Source organism: Serinus canaria, chromosome 23, assembly GCF_022539315.1.
Source record: "Serinus canaria isolate serCan28SL12 chromosome 23, serCan2020, whole genome shotgun sequence".
NCBI classification, from domain to species: domain Eukaryota; kingdom Metazoa; phylum Chordata; class Aves; order Passeriformes; family Fringillidae; genus Serinus; species Serinus canaria.
The window spans coordinates 6,190,361-6,213,420 of NC_066336.1; the positions used below are offsets into that span (position 1 = coordinate 6,190,361).

Here is a 23,060-nt window from a genome sequence, read left to right on the forward strand (position 1 = left end):
TTTGAGGTCCAGGAGTCCTTCCTGGATGCTTTTCTATCAGGGTGTTAAGAGGAAGAAGTGGGCATTATCCCTCCTAATTACCTCAGAAGCCAGATTTTGAATTGCTAAATTTGACCCATTAAGGCAGAGGAGTTCAAGAGCCGCAGCACCGGGCGCTGGGATATCTCCCAGACAAGCAGATGTAGGTTGCTACCATTTTGCAACGCCTCTACACGAGGGATTTCACAGCATCTCAGAATGCCAGGATGGTTTGGGTTGGAAGGGACCTTAAAGCTCATCCTGTTCCAACCTCCTGCCATGAGACCAGGCTGCACAGAAAGGATCCCCAAAACCAAACGCCTTATGGAACAGGGGAGCCAGATCTGCATCCAAATAAATAAAAGCAAGACCCTCTGAGGACGAGTCTGTTCTGTTTTTCCCTGTGTCCACTGCAGCCATCAGTAACTGCTGGGATGTTTAAAGAACAGGGTGAACTAAGGAAGGGCTCTGACCTTCCCTTCCCAACACCCCGTGTTTTATCGATTCCAGCCCAAGCCCTACAATCTTTTGTCAGCTTCAGTGCTTCATGCCAGACAAACTTTCCCAGCTCCCCCCAGACTGCAGTCTGCACCAACAAGCAGCTCTCATAAACAAGGCAGCATTTGCAGGCTGCCTGCATCCAGCTTCTCCCCTGTGCTTCCCCAGGGCTTGGCCAGGGAGCACACACGGTGGGATCTGCAGAGCTGGACTGGACAGCCTGGCTGGAAACCTTCCAAGGTGGAGGACAGACAGAAGGAAAACAGCAACAGGGAAAATAAGCCTGGGAGTGGGGGATGAGATGTGAGCATTCTCTATAAAAGGAGACAAAAAAACCCCCAAGAGGATGGGTAGCATGGTTGGATAAATGCAGGTAACACTGATCTCTGCAAAGATGGGGAAGACAGGGCAGAAAATGAGAGCACTGCCTCAAGTACCACCAAAAAAAGGCTCTAAATATGCTGCCTGTATACAGACACCCCAAAAGTGTTTGCCTTTCAAAGCATGTTTTGAAAGTAAAAGCAAGGAGTAGTGGTGAGAACTGCTTTTCTTAAAAGAAAAACTAAGGTAGAGCACACGTACAGCACAGATTTGCACTGGCACAAGACAGCAGAGATAATGGCTAAGAGAAAGGCTCCCTTTATAGCCCAGCTCATCCTGCCAGCCACACTCCACTGCAGAAGGAGTTTTGCCCTCATGATCACGGCAGCAGTGCTTCCCAAGGCCCTGGGGAGAGCTCTGCTGCCCCAAGCCCAGCCAGGATCCAGCAAACTCAGGGATTAAATTAACCCTAGGGAGCCTCAGAGAGGATCAAGGCAGGAAGGGCAGGACAGGCTGTGGACAACCATCCTGCTCTCCCAGCAGCTTTTGGGTAAGAGGCATTTTAAAGCAAAAATTCCTCTCTTCCAAGCAGAAGGATGAGGAGCTTCAAGATTTTGCGAAGGAAATCTGGGACCTGCAAAAAGAGCGGGTGATACCCCTACAAGAAGACTGTCAGACCTTGCTTTTTCCTGGAGTGTTTAGAGGGTAGGATAGAGATAACAGCTAATGGGCTCCTGTAAAACCTTCATGCCTCATGAGTGGGTGGGACAAAGATTAATAGTGTGGATTGGAAAATAAGTGGTGTATTTCAAAAGCAGGAGTCAGGTAGGGCAGAAAACCAGGTGTGGAGAAGGGGCAGGGTATGAGAGCAAAGGGAGAATGGGGAAGAGGAAGCAAAACACTGGAGGCAGCACAAGGCATGAGCTGGGGGCAGGGAGGAGACCCAGTAAATAAAAGAAGGACAGAGCTAAAAAAGCTTTCTGGGAGGCTCACGCTGTTATTCTTTAAGAGAGTCATTAAGGAGGCGAGTGACAGCGCAGTGCCAAGCACGGGCCATCCAGAACCGCTTCACTTTCCGTGCTCAGGGCATGACAGCACAGCAAAATTCCACCCTGGCTGGCCAGCCTGGTCATCAAGCATTAGTCACTGTCACACAATGACCACAGACCATATATTATAACTAAATCCTACCATTCAGATGCAACTTAAATGAATTGCAAGGCCGAAAATCCTTATCTTTGGGGCAAAGATAAGCGTTTCTATTTGCTTACGAATGCTGGAGATTAGATTTCTTTCGGGGAGTGTAGAGTTTTGGGGTGCAGACAATGTTTTTAAAGAAGCTGCAAGAATGACATGGGCACAGAGGAGCTGCCCTGATCCCAGCATAACAGGAGAGGAGATCAAGTATGTTAGAAGTAAAAGCAAACTGCCTCTAGAAACAGAAAACTCTGCAACAGATTTCTAATGAATATGGAAAACAAAGAAAGGCATCAAATTGAAACACAGTGAGAGGAAAGAAGTTCAGTGATCTCTGCTGGCTGGAAGAGCCCTAAGGAAAATCCACAAACCCTGCTGCATCAATCCACGTTCAGAAGACTTATCCTCCCAACCACTGTGCTTCACACCTTCTTAAAAACAAGGGAACAAATGATTTTCCTCTTCCACTTGAACCAGACCCTTCCTACCTGCTCCCAAACACTTCCTCTGAAGCCTCCAAGTCATGACTTGAATCACAGAAGGCTCCAAGAGCCTTGATGATGTTGTGAGGGCAGTGACTAAAAGCCAAACCATCTGAAAGGCCCAGCTTTGCCCCGCAGCTCCTTTCCCCTAGCTGCCCCACCTACAGCCAGGCATTGCCAGGATGCCTCATAATTTCCCCTCTCCCAAAATGCTTATGCAGGCTCTGCCGAGCCCTGGCCTGCTCCAGCCCAGAAAAAAAGTTTGCTGAGCACAAAAAAGCCCTGGAAGCTGAATTCACTGCTCCTACATTCCCACTGATCTTCCAGCCTCAACTGGCACCTTGTTTCCAGGATTCACAGGGTTTTTGCTCCCCATAATCTCTCCCAACAACTCCTGTCCTTTCTCACTGCACACATTGTGGTCTTGGATGCCTCATGCTTTTCCAAGAAAGCAGTATCCATGAGGAGAGCTTCTTCCCGTGGCTGATCTGGCACCCTGCTCCTGCCACAATAAGCTCTCACCTTGAACGTCCTGCTCACCAGCTTTTAAGAGGATTCTGACTGTGGCAATTAGTTCTGTAAATACTCCTGGGCACTGGGGAACAAGCATGGCCCAATACAGGCCCGAAAAGGGGGGAAAACGTGTGACTTGCAATTCTTGCCTTTCAGAATCCAGCACTTTAAGCAAAGCTGAGGTAAATCCAAGATAAGCGTGCTGCTCCAAGATTTCTTATCAGCAAGGCATCGACCGCTCTCCCTGTGAGCTCTGCTGCAGCAGATCACTCAGGAATCTCAGTTCTGGATTGGAATCAAGTGCAATTGGTTTGTTTCAAACAAGAACTGCCAGTCCATAAACCCCTCGCACAAAGCTGTGTCTTATTGACTATTTTTAATAAATAGGGCTGGCACAGTAAAATTGAACAATTGCTAGGAACAATAAAGGAGACAGACTTTGATTACAACTATTGAGAAGCAATACGGGGATGTTTTAGCATTGAGTATTTGCTTTCCAAGGCGAGTTCTGTCAACTAAAACAGCGACTCGGAGCAAACACTCCTTAAAAAGTGTTTTGGAGCAGAGCAGAAAACAGCACTGCACAGCAAGAGAGGAACCAGACCTGTTTTTTGGGTTTTTTTTTGGTAGAGCAGGCAGATAGCACAGTCACTGTGGTGGTGCAGAGGAGAAGGCAGGCAGGACTCCAAGGCGAGCCCTGCGGATGCAAGGCACACAAAGAGCTGTAAATAACAGGTGAGGTGGAGGGAGAGATCTGGCAAGGTTCTCCTCACTGGTATTTGACCAGTTAGCATAGCGTTACTGGGAGTCACCTGGGTAATTCCCCGCTCAATGTGACACACAACCTCTTAGATCAGGGACCATCTGCAAATAAATCTGGACCCCAGCAGTGAGATCATCTGTCATAGTGTCTGGTGTAGCACAAAGCACCTAAGGAGGGCAAAGCGCTTTTTTTGGGGAAGGGAAGGGAATTTAGGCTTGATTTCCAAGTACGTCAGGGTGACCAACCACCCTGCCCTCGGCAGGGCTTACAGAATCCTCTGCCTGGACACAAACAGGCAGCACAGCCAAGGAGACCAAGCCTTCAGCTGAGCGCTTTGGAGAGCCGCCTCTAGGAGTGCCCATCGGGGGACTGGGCACACCAGCAGGTCTGGGAATGAGGGGGAAAGGAAATAATCAGATCTGAAATTCCCATCAGTATGAAATAAGACTTAACTCAGTAGCTTGCCAACGCAGACCGACTGTTCTTTCTAATGTCTGTGACAACTGTGCTTCAAATTTCAAGCTTCTCTCAGCAGTAACTACTCCCCCATGTAGCTGTAATGGCCAGAAAGAGACCGGCTTTTATGTAACCCCAAAAGACTTGCAGAAAGGGAAGCAGCAGCCACACACACACACACAGGGAGAACTGAGGGGGAAAAAAAATCAGCAGAAGGCTCTGCTGAGTGCTCAGGGCTATATCCAAGCTCACAATGCAGCCACAGAGAAGTGGGATGCGGCAATCAGAAATGCTCCAGTTCCACGCTCCGAGAGAGACCCAGCAATCAGTGCTGCATCTGAGCAATAGGGAGCGAAATTATAGAGCAAACTGCCATGTGATGCCACAAACTACTCCATCCCGCCAGCTGTAACAAGTATTCATTCCCAAAAATGCATCACAGGCTCATCTGTCATTACCAGCCCAGCCTGCCAGCAGCTGAGCAGGAGTCAGCAGTGAAGGGCAGCTGCAGGGTTGCTTCCTTCCACAGTGGTCTATTCTCCCAAAAAACCACGGGGGAGAAGGATGGGTAAAACCCCCCGGGCGCAGCGGAAAACATTGCCCACCATCTCTCAGCAGCCGGTGGGATGGGAAGCACACGCTGTGTTTTCACCCACCCTCACACAAAAGCTCTCCTGAAGCAGGATCTATTGAAAATCCAGGACCTTTGGGAGAACACACTTAGCTGATCACAAAAATCCACATCCACGAGCCCTCGGTGTACTAATAACGCACTTCAATCACCAAGTGGAGAACTCTGCAGGCCCGAGCTGCCGCTGTTATGAAAGAGATGTTTGGGCAACAACGATGGGCAGGAGCAGTGCTGCCCTTTTCCACAGCCACGTTCCCACAGTGGGAACGTCAGCCCTGATCCCACAGCATAGCCAGGATTGTACAGCGTGCAGTCCTTGACACAACCAACATCCAGCCCACTCCAATCCCAGAGTAAAAATAAACCTTTTTTTCCTCCCCTGCCTTCCCCCCCCATCCCCCCCCTCCAGTCTGCTGGCTCTGAAAAATGCAAAAGAGGCTCAGAAAGCCATTTTCTGCAGGTTTTTTTGTCTGGCTCATGCATTATCATCATCATTTACTGCCCTCAAGGGGATTGCACAGGTGTGACTGAAAATTTGGCTCTTCCTTTTAAACTTTTTGTTATCAGCTTTGCTGAAGATGATCTTGCTGGAATAAATACCAGGCTGCTCTCCTGGAGAGGGACTCGCTCAGAGCTGTTGTCAGAAATCTGTCTGGGGGTGGAAGGATGGGGGTGTCACTAATGGGGAACATACAGATCCTCCTGGCTTCTGCTGGAGTGCTAACAGAGCCAGCCGTTTGACCTAGACTTTTATTTTTTTAATTCCTAAGAAACAAACCATTGCACTAATTAATGTTTCCATTCATTTAGCTGAAAAACAAGTTAAACAAAGAGGGTCACCTGGTGTTCCTATCAATACCTGACTAGGATACAGGCAGAACAAATGCATTTAAATAAAACTCTAGAAGAGACGTGACAAGAGAAAGGCAGTTTAGCTCAATTAAAGAGAGCTGTCACAGGGATTTGATTCTCAGAATATAGAACTATTGATTAAACAGGAATTAAAGCTCCAGAACAGAAAGGTTTCAAGGTCTTTGCTGTGAGGGTATACATCAGGAGAGAGAGGCAGGACTCCTTCAGCGCCGCAAGAGCTCTGGCTTTGCTGCTTCCTAGGAAACAGGAGCAGCAGAGGGAGCAGAATGCTCTCTACTAAACCTGTGAATAATTTGGGCAAGGATACAAGGTCAGTGACAACACAGAGCGGCATCACGAGCGTCAATCAACAGGTAGCTTTGGTGTACTTGGGTATTGAAAGCACACAATAGGCTCTAAAACATTTCAGGAGTATGTAGGGAGAGGCTTGGGCAGGTTTCAGTCCTAGAATCGATAATCCTAGAATGGTACAGGTTGGAAAGGGCCTTTAAGTTCATCTTGTTCCATCCCCTGCTATGGGCAGGGGTACCTCCCACTGTCCCAGGCTGCTCTAAGCCCCAATGTCCAACCTGGCCTTGGGCACTGCCAGGGATCCAGGGGCAGCCACAGCTCCTCTGGGCACCCTGTGCCAGGGCCTGCCCACCCTGACAGGGAAGGATTCCTTCCCAATTTCCCTCCTAACCCTGCCCTCTGGCAGTGGGAAGCCATTCTCCCTTGCCCAATGTCCCCCTTCAGCTCTCTTGGAGCCCCTTTAGGCACTGGAGTGGGCTTTAAGGTCTCCCTGGGGCCTTCTCCAGGCTGGAGATCCCCAGCTGTCCCAGCCTGTCCCCAGAGGAGAGGGGCTCCAGCCCTCGGAGCATCTCTGGACTCGCTCCAAGGGGGCCATGTCCTTCCTGTGCTGAGCACCCCAGAGCTGGAGGCAGCCTTGGAGGTCACCAGGGTACAACAGAGGGGCAGAATTTTCCAAGCCTCACTGTCAGTAACAGGGCTGAACTCACTTCAAAGGGTCTTGAAGAAGAGACAGCATGTAGGAGGGAAGGCAAGCAGTGCCCCTGGGCAGAGCTGCCGTGGAGGTCCAGCAGGAGCCCCTGGCTGCGGGGATGCCTGCGCAGAGCCCCAGCCCCGCTGCAGAACCACAGGGCTGCTGCCTGCCTCCTGCATCCCGGCCTGAGCTGCACTAATGAGCACAGCTCTGCTCCCTGCCTTCCCACAGCCTCCCCAGGCACAGGAAAGGCTTGTGTCTGCCGCACTAACAAAGCCCAGCTCACAATACAGCAGCGCATTCTCATTCCTGGGCAGCGCTCGGTAATTAATATGGAAAGAGAGGGTGTGCTTTTTTCCCCCTAAATGACTTATTCGTTAAGTTCGAGCATATTTTAACCTTCCTTTTCAGCAGATAAACTCTGTCTCATTTGCAGCTAAGCTCAGCCTTCCCTTCTTTGCCACACACTAAACTATTTTGATTAATGAAAGAGTAGGAACAAACCAGTTCCAAGTGTTTTCTATAGAGCTCAACTGCTCTTTCAGTTTCAACTCACGCCTAGATAATTATATCACAGCTCTGAGTGCCCCCACCCTTCTGCTGCACTTGGGGAATACTGGAAAGATAAGTCTTTTCTTAATTATTAAATGTAAATAGCTCATTAAATATAATCCAATTACTTTAATTGTAAGAAAAAGGAAGTAATTACAATATGTACATGTATTCTTGCCTGAACAGTTTTAATATCTTAAATGAATCTTTGCAGCACTAATATTTTAAGTCAACCTTTGACATGAGGAGAGAGGAAAAAAAAAAGGACATTGACTCCCTGATATTTTCCAGAAGTGTTGTATCTGCTGGGATTTTGGTCACAAAAAAACAAGAGAACAGCCTTGAGCATCTAAGTCAAAATGGTTTATAAACAGCATCTTAATAAAGACAAAATAATACACAGGCTTTCCATTGTGGAGGGAAAAAAATAAATATATAAACACAATGCCATGTGAAGAGCCTGAATATGCTTCTGGGATCTCAGGAGCCCAGCAAGATGGGCACTACTGTGAACATGGGACAACAGGCAGGATCCCATCACACCAGCACCAAAAGCCATCACCTACCTGGGATTTTCCAGGCAGTTTTTCCCCACACCTAAGGTTCATCCTGTTCAAGGGTGGGGAGAGGAACCAGGGCTGGGGGAGAAAGGGCCTGCTCCACATCTGGGATTACCCTGCTCTTCCAGGGCAGTGGGCAGTGAGGTGATCCCACAGAAATGCTGAATGCAGCGCTTGTGTGTGCACAGCCATCTGTGCAAGGCACAGGCACGGCCCAGGATCCCAGGCTGCCGTTTGGGATTTGCAGGCAGAGCTGCAGGAAGCTGTGAGGAGCAGTCCTCTGGTTTTGCTCAACAGCATGACAATCCCTGGACTCACTTTCTCCATCCCTGCAGCCAGCGGGACCGAACAGCCTTCCAGCAGACTCCAGCAAGGCCCCACTGTTTCGATCAGCCCCCCTGGTCTGACAGAGAGGGGTCAGGTTTCAGCTTGGCTGGGGTGACAGATGCCTGTGAAATCTCCTTGGGACAGGCAGAAAAATATTCAGTTTAAACTGCAGTTGTTTCCATTTTGCATGTTCTGAGCCCAGCAGTGATCTCACCTTACGTAATCTCCAGTGCAAACTCCAGGCTCTGGACCATCCAAACCTATTCAAGGGTGTTTGAAACCATAAAATCCCAGAATGGTTTGGGTTGGAAAGGGTCTTAAAGCTCATCTCGTTCCACCCCCTGCCATGGGCAGGGACACCTTCCACTAGACCAGGTCGCTCCAAGCCCTGTCCAGCCTGGCCTTGGGCACTTTCATAGATGGGAGCTGCTCTGGGCAGCCTGTGCCACAGCATCACCACCCTCACAGGGATGGATTTCTTCCCAAAATCTAACCTAAACCTGCTCTTTCAGTTTGAAGCCATTCCCCTTGTACCATCCTCCTTGCCCTTGTCCCCAGTCCCTCTGCAGCTCTCCTGGAGCCCCTTTAGGCACTGGAAGGAGCTCTAAGGTCCCCCTGAGAGCATTCTCTTCTCCAGGTGAGCACCCCCAGCTCTCCCAGCCTGGCTCCACAGCATCTCCATGGCCTCCTCTGGACCCTCTCTGGCAGCTCCACATCCTTCTTGTGTTGGAGAACCAGAGCTGGATGCAATACACCAGGTACTGGAGTACAGGGGAACCATCACTTTATTGAGCTGATCTTTTTGGGAAAAGAGAGATGAGACTGTATTAGGGATGCTAAGGATTCAGGCCTTGCTAGCCAAGCTTACCACAAGGTCTATAATAAGCTGCTTTACGGAAACCTCTCATGTGAAGCCAGCCCCTAGATGTAACCTCCTTGATACAATATTGAATTCTCAATAGCAACCAAAAGGCTATTTTGTATAAGTTAATTACAGCCGTTTTTAATTTAGCTTGCAGAAGGGAAGCGGCCAGTGATTTCATGCTGCCCTAGACAGAAGGTAAAGGTTTTCCACAAGCTGTGTTTATAGCTCTGTGCTTTCCTCCAGCAAAGCACTGGCTCCACAGCTGCTGGTATTGAAAGAACAGGATCTGGGTGTGTGCACGGTTCTCTCTCGCCTGGTTGGGTTTTTTTGCAGCTGCAAGGCCAAACCCATACGAGTGCGTGTGTGCTTTTTCTTATGGTGACAAAGGCAGGGTGCCTGAAAGGGAACTCGCTTCCGCTCTGGCAAGCACTCAACCATTTGCTGGGCTAAGGGGTGGTCGGGGAACTTTCACCCATCCATTCAGCCAAGGCCGCTATTCCCCCTCCCTCCCAATTAAATCCCATTTTTTGCACTCCATGCATGAACTGCAGCCACACCAATACATCAGATATTGTGGCTGATAGCCTCCTCTGAATGCCACTTAGAGCCCTCCAGTGCGGAGCGCTCTGAAAGCAAAGCATCGTTCATTCTTTGAGCCACAGAAAGAGACTTTTGCTATAGAGAGACCTGAAGTAAGGCTCTAAGGAGTAGGAAAAGGGCATCCAGAGAAAGAGGAAATGAGAAATTAAAACCACATTCAATCTTATTAGTGGTAATACAATAGGTCAACAAGAGGACTTTGCACAACTCCACAGCATGGGAACAATTTATGCAGAACTTGGAGCACTGACACCAGCAAGTTTGGAGTTTACCAAAACCAGCAAATGTTGTCAGCACGATTTAAAGTGCCCAGCTGGGAGGGGAGGGGGCTGGAGGGGGACAGTGCCTCCATGCCTTGCAGGGGAGTGCTCTTAGGAAATGAGGAATATGAAAATGTGAGGAATACTCCCGCTCCTCTTTCTCCATCTGAAACATTTTCTCTCTCAAGGGATTTCCAGCATCTTACGAGCACAGCCTCTTTGAAGTGCTGCAAAGTGGCATTGCTCATCATTTCAGTAATGATAGTAAATAAGCTCCAGTATTTTGTTGATCCTTTTCCTTTTGCTTTACAAACAAAAGGTCAGAGTCATTAGCCCAGTTTGATGAGCGGGGAGAAATGGAAGCTTGGAAGAGGCAGGTTGCTCTGGAACATCACTGGGAACACCAGTGAATGAAGAAGACAAGTCACAGGACTTTGGAACAGCCACGCTGGACCACCCAGCCTCCAGATACCCCATGTACTCTCTCCATCATGGCCAGGCATCAGATGCAGCAAGAAAAGAGCATGGGGACAAGGCCAGCACAGAGTTAGAGTTCTCTCTGCTTTTCCAAGCTCCAGCACCACACTGCACCTTAAAACCATGTGGAAACAAACACTATCATTTAACTGTCCCTCACGGATTTCACTTCCCTAAACTGTCTGACCTGTTCCTTAACTGATCCATGAGATCATGGGGCAGCAAATCCCATATTTATTTTGTTAGGACACTTCCTTTTATGCCCTCCACTTCACAATTAGGGGATTTCAATCTCAAATCTATGTGTGGCTTTGCTTCATGAAGGAGCTTTTCAAATAAATTTGTCACCATTCACATAAAACAAGCCTCTTCTGGGTAGAGGGTCTGCAGGCTGCACCTTCAAGGCCAGGTTGGACAGACCTTGGAGCAACCTGGCCTGTGGAAGCTGTCCCTGCCCATGGCACAGGAATGAGATGAGCTTTAAGGTCCCTTCCAACCCAAATTGTTCTGGGTTCTATGATCAAACACACGAGAAACGTTCAGTTCTTAGGGAGCAGTTTCAGTATGAAGCAAAGGAATAACTCGTGGTTTAGGTTTGATTTACAGCAGCAGTGAGAACAAACCATGTTTAGTGGCTGGCTCTGTGGCCCATTCTGCTTCCAACAGCAATGCAGAACCCAAACCTCACAAACAAGTCACCAGTGACCTGGGAACAGCTCACCTGAAGCAGTGACACAGCAACAGCCTCCCAGGCAGAATTTCCAGCCCTCAAGAACCAATGCCAACTGCTGCTGCCTCACAGGCATCCCCCACCTTCCTCTCTCAGCATCACAGCATCCTTAAACACCACTTCTCCCCAAAAAGGGTCTGGGGTACTTCAGGGGAAGAGGGGCTGGCAGAGAAGGCAGTGAGGGAACAGAGCAGGTCACCACTGACCCATCTGTGAGAGATCCATCGAGCTTCCTGGTGCTTTGAATTCCTTCATCAAAGCCCCTGGCAGAAGCATACTTGAGATATCTGAGCTCCAGCACTTCTCCAGCAGCAACCTAACACCAGAGAGCTTTCCTGCCATTTCAGGAATTAGGGTAGGATCTAGATGAACTATTTCCCAGGCCCATTACTGTGGGGAAAGAGCTGGGATGGAGAATGTGATTAACAGCTCACACTGCTTGCTTGAGAAAATAATGTGGAAGTTCACATTTAAGCTCTTCTGGGAAGGGACCTCCCCTCCTACTGCCTCCCAGGCAGGGAAAAAAATATCCTGCAAACCTTCAGATGGAAAAAGAAATGTCATATAAATGAGAACTAGGCCTGAATCTGATCACCTTCTACCAAGCACTCCCTCCACAGAGAAGCCTGATCTGCCTCCCACCCTCAAAAAGAACCAACACGTCTTTTTATTACACAGAGTTGCAAAAATACAAAAGGAAGTAAATGTCACCAGGGTGGTTCTGTTCTGAGCAGTCATTTGCTTATTACCCAGAAGCCATTGCTACATGCCTTTTTTAATCCCGTGTTTATAAATACCTAAAGTATTTAAATAAATGTTAATCTGCGGTAACTAAGGCCCTGATCTCACAAATATTTATCCTTGCACAGTGAGAATAAACACTCAAATACACAAATTTCTTACTACAGATCCCATTTCAGCCAGAGTGTGGTTGAAAACAGTAACACACCAGAAGACAGGCTGGGAAAATAGCTGCATTTTGCCTTCCTGGGTTTTCACAGTGTGTCACTTTTGGGCTGTTTCCTGTGCATTTGCTGTGGAAAGGGTACAAAGGAGCGAGGGCAGAGCTGAGCCAGCGGACAGGGCCGGCTGTGGCTGTTGGAGCTGTCAGAAGGAGCTCTCGGCAGTGTTTTTTCCTGGTGTCCCATTCTGCATGAGGACAGCAGGAACTTTATCCGCAGCACATGCAAACACAATCGCTATTCAGTCCCTTTCCTGGTTTGTGACTGACTCACGAACAATGCATTTTGCTCAGCTGAATGACCAAGGGCTCAGTATTCTCATCAAACCAAACAGAGGCAAACCCAAAACCTTGCATCTAAAGTTATTAAACATTTTGAGTCCAGAAAACCCACTGAGAGAAAATATCTAGAAGGATTAAAGCCAAGTCTTAACACTTGCTGAAATCTTCCTTATTACAATCTGTCAAAGAAAACCTGAGTTTTTGAAAAACATTAATCCTACCAACCTTTGTTCTTCTATCACCACAAAAACATAAAAAAATAAACCCGGGAAAGGGATTTGTTGCTGTAACTTTACGCACATGAGGCAATCACTGAAGTTTTAACCCCTCCACCCACACACCGTGATTATCTAACATTGGTGAATGAAATCAACTTTTCCTAGACCAGCCCTGAAGAATGAGATATATTCAAAGCACGCTGACAAACTGGGTGGGGACTGATCAGAAGGGTTGTATTCCTTGTCATGAATCACTGTCTGCAAATACCTTCTGAGTTGTAGCTCACAAAAATATACCATTTCTGTGTGGTGTGTCACATTAGTCATCGGGAAACCAATTTTATACTGGCAGGAGCCATCAGAAAGGTTTTATTTCTTTAAATTAATGGAATGTGGGACTTTTACTTTTTGATCTCATTACCAGACAAGACAGAAAAAATATCACAGTTCTTTTTAAAACCAGTGGAAAATATATAGTTTAGGGAAAAGTTTACACTGAGTTCACCCCTAGAAGTTTATCCTCTTACAAGCCTCACTTACAAGGCACAGCAAGGCTTCACCTCATGTCAGGTGGGCTACAAGGGAGCAGCTATACCCACTCCTCCAGGCTTTAAATGGTGCAGAAATCAAGGCTTTGGAAGGCAAATCCCACAAAGTCTGGTCCCACCATCACCAACACACCCAGGGATAACAACAGTGACAACTGCAGCCTGAGCCAAGATCAGTGTCAGGCAGCTCTTGCAAGCTCAGGTCACGCTCTGTCACTCAAACTTCACGTTTTGAAGCACATTCCTTTAAAAGAAATAAAATCTCAAAGTGCCCAGAACTCTGTGTGTGGTGAGCTCCAGCCCAGTGCTGGGATAAGGCTCCTCCTTGGCTCTGGACACGAGGGACATTCAAAGTCACTCTTGGACACGCTGGCTGCGCTCCTGTGGAGAGATGGTGGCTCTGGTTTGTTTTTAACTCAGCCTGGGACTCAACCTGAGCTGGTTTCTATGGCAAAACACACTCAAGGTCAGGAAGGGACAAATCAGAAGGAAAAGTGTCGCAACGCAGCGTTCCGAACTCCTGCAGCACAAATTCCTGTTTAGCAGCCCCTGATTCTGCAGATGCAGAAAATGGGTGGAAAACATAACTCCTGCCCTTCCTCATGCGACCAAGTGTGCAAGACTCGGTACTTCCCATAAAGAGGGACTTCCCAGGCCTGTGGAAGGGTCCCTGCCTGTGGCATGGGTGGAATCAGTCTTTAAGGTCCCTTCCAATCCAAACCACTCCCTGATTCTATAAAAGCAACATTACTGCACCGGTTTTGTCTCAGGGAAGCACATCCATACCCCTCAGCTGGCTTCCAACATCTTTTAATTTCAGCTTCTCCCTCTCATGATTCTTCAGGAAGGAGACAAAAGTGTGAGGGTTACAGAGGGCTCCATCAATTGTGACTCTGCCTGCAGCTGATGTATTTAACAGGAGTTTTTTTAATCACTATTAATAGAATTTCATGTCCACCAACATCTGCAGTGCTGAAAGATTTAAGACTTTCCGTGCTTCCTAGTGCTGAACTCCCAGCATTAGCACATCCCTCAGCCCCACCAGTGCTCTGACCTATGGAGAGGTGCCCAATTCCGTTGTTGCTTCTAAAGAAAGCAAAAAAGCAAGGCCAAATGTGAAACTCTGACAGGGAAATAAAAAATCCTACCACAGGAAGGTCCTTGAAGTCAAGTGACAGCTAACAGGGAGAAGCTGCAACCCTCACCTTTCTCCAAACTACCTGTATCCCAAAGTAACCCCAACACAACCACAAGGACATTCCCTGGCAACTTATTTCTTCTCTAGAAGAAATATGGTCTGAGGCCACCAGGAGGTCAGTGCACCAACCCAAACTATCCAACCATACCCCAAGCCTTTTTTCACGGGGAAAAAAAACCCAATCCATTTCCCTAAGCACACTACAGCACCCACGGGGGGTCACATCAAGTAGTTTTAGACTTCATGTGCTGTGGATGGTTCACAGACAGGGGTGACACACATACCTAAAAGTGTCCCCAGACAGATCGAGGGGCGCACCCAGGAGTGGGGCTGGAACACAGGCAGGACAGAGAGGTTTCCCTCAATGAGGGCACCCAGCTCCCACACAGACAGACTCGGGACACGGACACAGACAGCTTTTCACAAGTCCCAATGTCACACTCCGCCAGCAAATGCCTGCAAAGGGAGGGACCCCTCTGCTCCTCCCGATGCTCCCCCTGGAAGGGATCCTGCAGCACCCCTTGGTTCCTGGGTCCCCCAGCGTGCCCCGCTACCCCAGACCTGCGGGACAAGCCCAGGGCAGCAGGGACAAGCCCAGGGCAGCAGGGACAAGCCCAGGGCAGCAGGCACCGGCCGGGCCTCGGGAGAGCCCCGCAGGCGACATCTCCTTCACCCAGCACGGGGCTCGGAGCAGCGCGGGCAGCCCGCCCCTACGCCCGATTCCCCCAGGCCAGCCCGGCCCGGCTACACACCCCGCACCGAACCGCGGCCCCGGGAGGGGCTGGGGCAGTGTCAGGCCGGGGACGGAGCCCTGGACCGGGACAGAGCCCCCGAAACCCCCGCCCGGGACCAGGCAGCACCGGCTCACTATGTGGCAGGAAACACCGCCCGCTTTAACCTCATCATCCACTATTTGGCAAGGGCCTTGCGGCCCACTCCAGCACCTCTGCCTCTCTCTCCGGGGAAGAGACGGCCCGGGGGGGCTGGGGAGGCCCGCTCACCCCTGTCGCACTCACCCTGTCCGCGGCTGTCCCCTCCGCGCCCCCGGTCTCACTACCACCAGGGCGGGCCGGCCCGCCCGTCCGCCATTCCACAGCTCCCCCTCCCTGCCCTGCCGGGCCCTCGCCCCGCCTCCCCTGGCAGCCATACAGCTGCGCCATTGGCTGCCTGCCCGCAGATACTGCCGCACTATTGGCTGCGGCTCGCTGTCCATCAAAGCCGTCCTACGCCACTTTCTTACGGAGCTGGCGCAGCGGAAGAACCGCACCCAAGCCGGCCGCGCAAAGAGAGTAAAGAAGAAGAAGTGTACCATAAGGGGAGATAAACGGGGGAACCCTGGGCGGTCTGGGGACAGATTACAGCGACAGAGGGGAGAACCGCGCCACCAGTCACAATTAACACATGTTAAAAATATTTTTATTCGTTTATGAAAGCCAGAACTTGATATTCTTCCAAGTGGCATTGGAGGAAAGGGATCTCTGTCACTTCCGCACCTCCCCCGGAGAGCTCCGCTTTGGTGCAGCTTTTGGCCTCTATGGTCTCCCGCCCTGCGAGGAAAGTTCCACCTGGGGGAGCGGGGGTGTCAAACCAGGGCGGGGCGGCGGCGCCGGCCTCTGGCAGCGGGCTGTGGGGTGTGGGGTGTGGGGTGTGGGTGGGGGCGGGGTGTGGGGTGTGGGGTGGCTCTGGGAGCGGGGTGTGGGGTGGGCTCTGGGAGCTGGGGTGTGGGGTGTGGGGTGAGCTCTGGGAGCTGGGGTGTGGGGTGGGCTCTGGGAGCGGGGTGTGGGGTGTGGGGTGTGGGGTGTGGGGTGGGGTGTCGGGTGTGGGGTGGGCTCTGGGAGCGGGGTGTGGGCTCTGGGAGCTGGGGTGTGGGGTGTGGGGTGGCTCTGGAGCTGGGGTGTGGGTGAGCTCTGGGAGCTGGGGTGTGGGGGGTTGGAGCGGTGTGGGGTGAGCTCTGGGAGCTGGGGTGTGGGGTGTGGGGTGGGCTCTGGGAGCGGGATGTGGGTCTAGGGTCTGGGATTTGGGCAGTGGGGTTTAGGGTGTGGCCTCCGGGAGTTGGGTCTGGGGTCTGGGTCTAGGCTCTGGGATTTGGGCTGTGGGCTTTGGGAGCTGGGGTGTCGGAGCTGGGGTCTGGGGTCTGGGGTTTGGGGTGGGAGTTGTGGGACAAGGTGTGCGGGGTTAGGGGACAGGCCTGCAGGAGGAGGGCTGCAGGGCCGGGGGCCTTGGGCAGGGGTGCAGGTGACAGGGACAGTGTTGGGCTGGCACTAGGAGCTGGCACTGCAGCCTGCAGCTGCCGGTCCTGCCACGACTCCCAGGACCCCGGCCCACGTCCAGCCCCTGCTGAGGAGGGTGTCCCCAGCCCCAAAGCAGGTTCCCCTCACGGGGGTCCTCAGCCCCCACCCTCCTGGCTGGCCAGGCAGGGGCCATGGCCACTGGAACCCTCTGGGTGATGCTGACTTTGGCTCCCTGGATGACTTGATGAGGCTGGGAATTAAAGTCAGGGATTAAAGGAGCCTGGAGTAGCGAATAGCTCTGCTGGGGACGCGGGGACAGGCCCTGGTGGGTGTCCACAGGGACAGGGCAGCTCGTGGGGGTCACAGCCCTGCTCCCTGCCTGGTCTCCAGCACAGCAGAGAGGCAGAGCCCTGGCACGGCTTGGCTTGGAAGGGGTCTTAAAACTCATGGGCTGGGACGCCTTTGACTGGACCAGGTGAGCCCTGTGAGCCCTGTCCAGCGTGGCTTGGAACACTTCCAGGGATGGGCCAGCATCCTGCCACCCATCCTGGTCCTTGGCAGAGCCAGGGTGATGCTGATGCCCTCCAGAAACTGCAGGAGCAGAGGTCTGGTGAGAAATGCCCCCAATTGGCATTCCATGCTTCTGCTGGTGCACCTGGACATTAAATCCTGCCTCCCTGCCTGATCAAACCAAGCCTGTGGGCTTGATGGGGAAGAGGGAGCGGGATGAAGGGCACTGGCACAGACATCCGTCTCCTCCCTGCTCTGTGCTCCTGCTTTAAACCAAACCACAGGGAGTAAATCAGCAGTGCTCCTGCCAGGAACAAACAAACCCACGGCAGAGCCAGCCCCCAGGGTCGCTGCTGTGACCCGTGCCTGTCCCTCGTGTCTGTGCCTCCTCTGCCCTGTGGCACAGCCTGTGCCTGCCCCGGGGTCCCTCCACATCCTGCTGGGAGAGATGGACACACAGACCCACCCAAACAGCCATTTCTGCCTGGTTTTTGCATCGCTTTGCTCCGTGAGTCCCACCTCTGCAGGATGGCCAGCGCTTCCTGGTGCTCCCCGCTGCCCGTGTGCGTCCTGGCAGGATGAGATGGCACACACGGGACACAGGGTACCTGGGATGCCCAGGGTGCCTGGGATGCACAAAGGATGGGGCACAAAGGATGCTGCCCCAGTGCCCCACCCTGCCCTAGCCCCCCAGTTCTCCCCTGTCAGGTGCTGCTGGAGGCCGCTCAGCTCCGTGTTTTCCGAGCTGCCAGCGAGCCGTTCCCTTGAAGATCTGCCTCTATCTCAAGGTGTCACAGCCTCAAGGGACCTACCTAATCTGTATCTGCACTGCAACCTTTATCTCTCCTGCTCTGTTTATAGCTGCTGAATAAAAGCTGCTAAACCGCAGGATCCAGCCCCCCCTCACCACTGCCGTGCCCCCTGACACTTTTTTCCCTGGTGCTCTTGCCTGCCAGGTGCTTTCCTGTGTCCTGCTGGAGGTAAAGGATGCTCCAGGGCATGGGGAAGGGCAGCCAGGCTGCTGCCTCCCACCTCCCTCCCAGGGGGGCTGCAGCCCTGTCCAAGCCCTTGATAACCCCAGGCAGACCCTGGCACAAATCAGTGCCTCATCCCAGCCCTGATTCCCTCAGCGTGGGCTTGGATCCCGCTGGAAACCAGGTGGGACCCAGGAGGGCCAGCCTCATCCTTTCTCTGCGTGCTTCAGGGACTGGGAGAGGGGACATTCTCGGCGGGAGGGAGGAGATGGCAGCTTGTTGAAGCCTTGGATGTCTCTTCCCTGGCCAACTGCCCCTATCCCAGCAGGCACAGCTGCATCCCTGCATCCCTGCGGGAAAGGAGCCAGGGCTGTGAGCAGCAGAGCCGTGAGGATGCTTCGGGAACCTGCTCCCAGTCCTTCTCCTGCATCCCTGATTCCCACGGACCGGGATGCACAAGGACACATGGCACTCCGGGGGTGGAATGGGGCTCACAGGAGGGACAGGCGACCTGGGATGCAGGGAACAGCCAGGATGGAATGATGCCCACGGGGTGCCTGGGCTGCCCGGGGTGCCTTGGGTGCACACACGGGTACCGGTGTTGCACAGGACGCCGCGGGTGCAGGGTATGGAAGGGGTGTGTGGGATACCCGGGGGCACACAGGACGGGTGGGATGCCCCGGGGTGCCCAGGACATTCAGGAGGTGCCCGGGACACTCGGGAGGTGCCCGGTGCGGGGTGCCCGGCGCGTCCCCGCGCCAGCGTGGCGCGGGCAGTGGCTGTGCCGCTGACATTTACTAATCAGCTCTCACCCAGCGCACACCCGCTCCCTTCTCTTGCTGTCTTGTCTCCATGGAGACTCTGCAACCTTTGCTCACTCGTTAATGGTATCTCAGCGAAAGAAACTCCAACGCCACCCAGCCTTCCCCTCCCGGCCCCGGGAGAAATCCTCGCCTCTCACCTCCATCCCCATCCCCTCCTGCCGCTGGGGATAAAAGGGACGAGTCCTTGTTAGCGAAGGACCCAGCCACGGGGGCAAGTTCTGACGGCGGTGCAGGGAGGAGGGAGAGCCACCATCATCCTCCTCGCCGCCAAAAAAACAAGGCCGGGGGATTTTATTGCTGTGGCAGCAAGGACAGGCTCCATTCGTGCGGGATTCCGGCCAGCAGCCCCTTTCCTGGCTGATTTATTGAGCCGCGAGGCTTGGCATGTCATTCTGCCTGGGATTCTGTGTTCCCCCATCCCAAGCCCACACCCCAACACCCACGAAGCCACCCAAAAACCCTCCAAAGGGAGTGGCTGGTGCTGGGAACATGCTCCGTCCCCGGTGTCCTGCTCTCGCTGATTCTGTTTTCAAATTAACATGGGAAAGATGCCCATTACCTGCTTCCAGATAATGACTATGATTAGGCAGAGCTCTGCTGCCAGCCGAGATCTGAAGGATTTCTGTGCTCTCCAGCAGCGCTTTGCCAGTGCAAAAACAAGAGCAATAAAGTGTAAATAAAAGACTAAAGGAAATTGTGGGTCCATCAGCGGATGGGGTGTGTGGAAGGGGCTCTAATGATGGGCCCTCTGCAGTGGGGTGGTGGCTGCAGGCTCCAGGCAAGGGAAAATTGGAGAGGGGCTGTCCCAGTGCCAGTGTGAACCTGGTTTAGCCCCTGCTTGCTGGGAACTGGGGGTCTGGGGAAGGAAAATTCAAGATGTGCATGTGTAAGGCTGTTCTGGGGGGACTCCTGGCCCTGCAGGTAGAGATGGGGGCTTAAAGAGGAGGAAGAAATAGTTGGATCTCCTGAGATGACTGCACCAGCTCCCAGAGCACCCAGGGTTGGTGGGTGGTCCCACACCTCCCCTGCCTTGTGGTGTGGCACTCTGCACCCATGGAGCAGGACAAGGGACCCCTCTGTGCCAGGTGTCCAGGGGCATCTCCATCCCCAGACCACCAGAGACCCCCGGGCAGGGGAGGCTCAGGATGTGCAGGGAGCAGCACAGAACCCATCAGGGTTCTGATGTCACTGGGACATGCTGGGGTGTCACTGGCGGTCTCACCCTCATCCCACTGCTGGGGGAGGCTCAAATTCCCTGCCTGTGCTGCCAAGCTGAGCTCCAGCTCCCTCTGAGCCTGCCAGGATCCCCCCCAACCGTCCAAGGTCCCCTCACCATGGCAAGAGGACATGGAAAACCTTGGCTTGGCCATGAGCTCAGCCTCACTGAGAGCCTTGGGGGTGGCTCTCATCACCCCTGGGGCAGTGTCCCTCCCCATGACCCCGTGTCACCCACTGGGCTCCCAGTGCTCCCAGTGCCAGTGGGACGGGCGCAGGGGAGCCCATCCCGGCCGGTCGGAGGCAGGAAGCTAATCTGTGCACAGATTAGGCAGAGTTCCCAGCCATGGAGGTTTCTTCTTCTTCCTCCCCCCCTCAGTGATAACAAATAATAATATAATCCCCTTAATCCCTCCCCGAGGAGCCGGCGTGAACTCCCGGCCGGGAAGCACCGCGCTTCTGCCGCTGCTGATAACTCACACCCAGGCCCCCAGAAAAACAAACGCTCTGGCTCTCACGTTGCCCCCCAGAACTCCATGTGCTGCCCAAGGCTCCCTCTCCCACATCCCCAGACCCCCCCATCCAGCCCCACTGCCATTCTGGTAGGATCCAGCACCGCTCCTGGTTCCTTCCCTCTCAGTGAGGCCATCGTGGCCCTGCAGAGCCCCCAGACTCAGGCAAAGGGGGCCCATTCAAGGCCCCCATGGAGGCTCTGTCCTCTCAGCTCCTTCCTCTGCAGCAGGGAAGTGGCAAAGCCCCAGGAAGCTTAGCTTAGCACCCCAGGTGCCCCTGTGCTGCCCAGGGACAATGCCAGGGATGTCCCCCCTGCACCCTCCTTTTCCCCAGGGACACCCTGGGGGATCCTGCAGCCCCCACGACACACCAGCTGAGCCCCAGAGCTTTATTTTAGGGATGTTGGTGTGGGGAGGATCACCTCAGCCCCAGCTGAGCCCCCAGCAGTGCTGGCACAGATCCTGCACCCCCCCCACCCATCACTGGGGTGCTGGAAAGGAACATCCAGCTGCCACATCCCCCTCCCTTCCCAGGGACCCCAGCCGGCTACTTCCCCCTGGTGCCGAGCCCTCCCTCTGTCACCATCCAGCAAATATTAATAACAGCCCTGCAACCGCCTGTGCTTTTATTCCCTGGCTTTGCTGGCCCTGGCTCTGCTGAGCTCAGCTCCTCTGGCTCCAAAATGCCTTTTAAAATTACCAGAGAGTGGAGACCCCTGCGAACACGCTGCCCCGGCTGCCCCCTCCTCCCTGGCACCCACGGGGGGCCAGCAGCACCCATGTGCCACCGGCGAGCTGGGTGCCATCCGCCCCCCTTATTGCAGAGGCGCCAGGCTGGGCTTGATTAAAACCCAAGTGAAAGGCAGAGCCAGGGCAGAGAGGGGGTTTAGATCGCTCCGGGGAATGTTAATGGACTCCAGAGCTTTCTGCCCGGCTGGCGGCTGGGCTGGATCCAGCCCTGGATGGGCAGGCGGCTGCAGGAGCGCGGCTGGACCCGGCAGGGCGGCAGGAGGGCGGCGGGGACGGACACACGGCGCTTGGAAGTGCCTTCCACGGGCCTGGCCGCTCCTCTGGGAAGAGCAGGGGTGGTCTGGTGCCCCAGCTGGGCTCTGCCGGCCCCGCTGCCGCGGCAGGGCCGGGCTGGCACCGCACGGCTGCCCACGGCGGGGTGGCACCGCCGGCACCGCACACCCATCCCGGCTGTCCTGGGAGCGCAGCGCTCCGGGGTGACACCGCCCTGGGGGCTGCGGAGGAGCTGCCACTGCGGGGCTGCTGCCGGGAAGGGCCGGGGCGGGCGCAGGTGCCGCTCGGGGGGTGCCGGTGCCCCCGACACGGAGCCGCTCCCCAGCCGGCTCCGCTGGATTGCAGGTCTGACGTGGGAAATCGCCTCCCTCCCTCGTTAGCTGTGATTAGCATGTCAAGTGGTTGAAGTTGGTGGGTATAAAGGATGCGAGCGAAGAATAATGGCTTCAATTTTCTTCACGGCACAGCCATTAATTTGAAGGAGAAGGGGGTGTCCAAAGCTCCCGGCAGCTCCAGCCCTGCGGGGCGAGGGCGGCTCCTGCTGCTGCCCTGCCCGGCGAGGGGGACGCGACCCTCGGAGAGCCTGGCACCGGCATCCGTGTGCTTCCCGCGCCGGGGCGGTGGTGCACACGGGTGTGCAACACGTGTGCATCCGTGCACGCCATCCCGTGCCCCACTCACAGTCCTGGGAACGGGGACTCCCCCCGGCTCCGGCCCCAGGTGGTGGGCGGGGGGAAGGCAGGGGCAGGGGGGCAAATTCCTGCCGCGTTTCCAAGGGGATAGTGGCAGTGGAAATGGAGGCAGAGCTGCCTTTGCCAGGTGGGTGCTGGATCCTGGCACAGCCCTCTGAGCCTCCCTACGTCCTTCTTCCCCATGGACCCAGTGGCCAGTGCTCTGGCTCCGTGCTGGCCCAGCCCTGGACCCCTCTGACGTGCAGCATCCCTCATCCCACGGTCCTGCAGCATCCCTGGTCTCCAAGCTGCAGCATCCTGAGAGGCCAGAACCCTCCTCCCAGCAGAGCTGCTTAATTAAAACCATCATTTCCATCCCGAGGCACAGCCAGGCACCAGGACCTGGCTCACCCCGCATCCCTGCACACCACGTGGCCGTGCCGGACTCACCCTGGGTGCTCCCAAACGCAGCTCTCAGAAACCTTCCAAAAATCCGTGCTAAACAAATAAAAAAATAGCAAAGCAATAATTTCCCCCCAAATGTTGAGCTTTTCCCTCCTTTCCCCCAGCAAACCCGGGCGATGCTGGGCTGTGCAGATCAATCCCCAACAATCAGCCCCATCACGAGGTTTTTCAGGCACCGGAGTGGCTCATGCTGCTTGAGAGATATAATTGAAGCTTTAAAAAAAGACAAAAAATAATAAAATAAGTGAAATCCAGCTGTGGTCCAAGCAGCCAGTCATACCCAGCGAGGCTCTGGTGCACCAGGTGATGCTTCCTGGTGGGAT

At 53.6% G+C, this 23,060-nt stretch overlaps 1 protein-coding gene across 2 annotated transcripts in view; it reads right to left on the reverse strand.

Annotated features, from left to right (window-relative positions):
• The window catches only part of WASF2 (WASP family member 2), a 32,234-nt gene extending 16,790 nt beyond the window's left edge, over window positions 1–15,444 (reverse strand). For both annotated transcript variants that reach the window (XM_030232498.2, XM_050983242.1), the window contains exon 1: window positions 15,329–15,444. The gene's annotated coding sequence lies outside the window, so the exon portion shown is untranslated. The remainder of the gene's footprint in view (window positions 1–15,328) is intronic.
• Window positions 15,445–23,060: the final 7,616 nt, after the last annotated feature.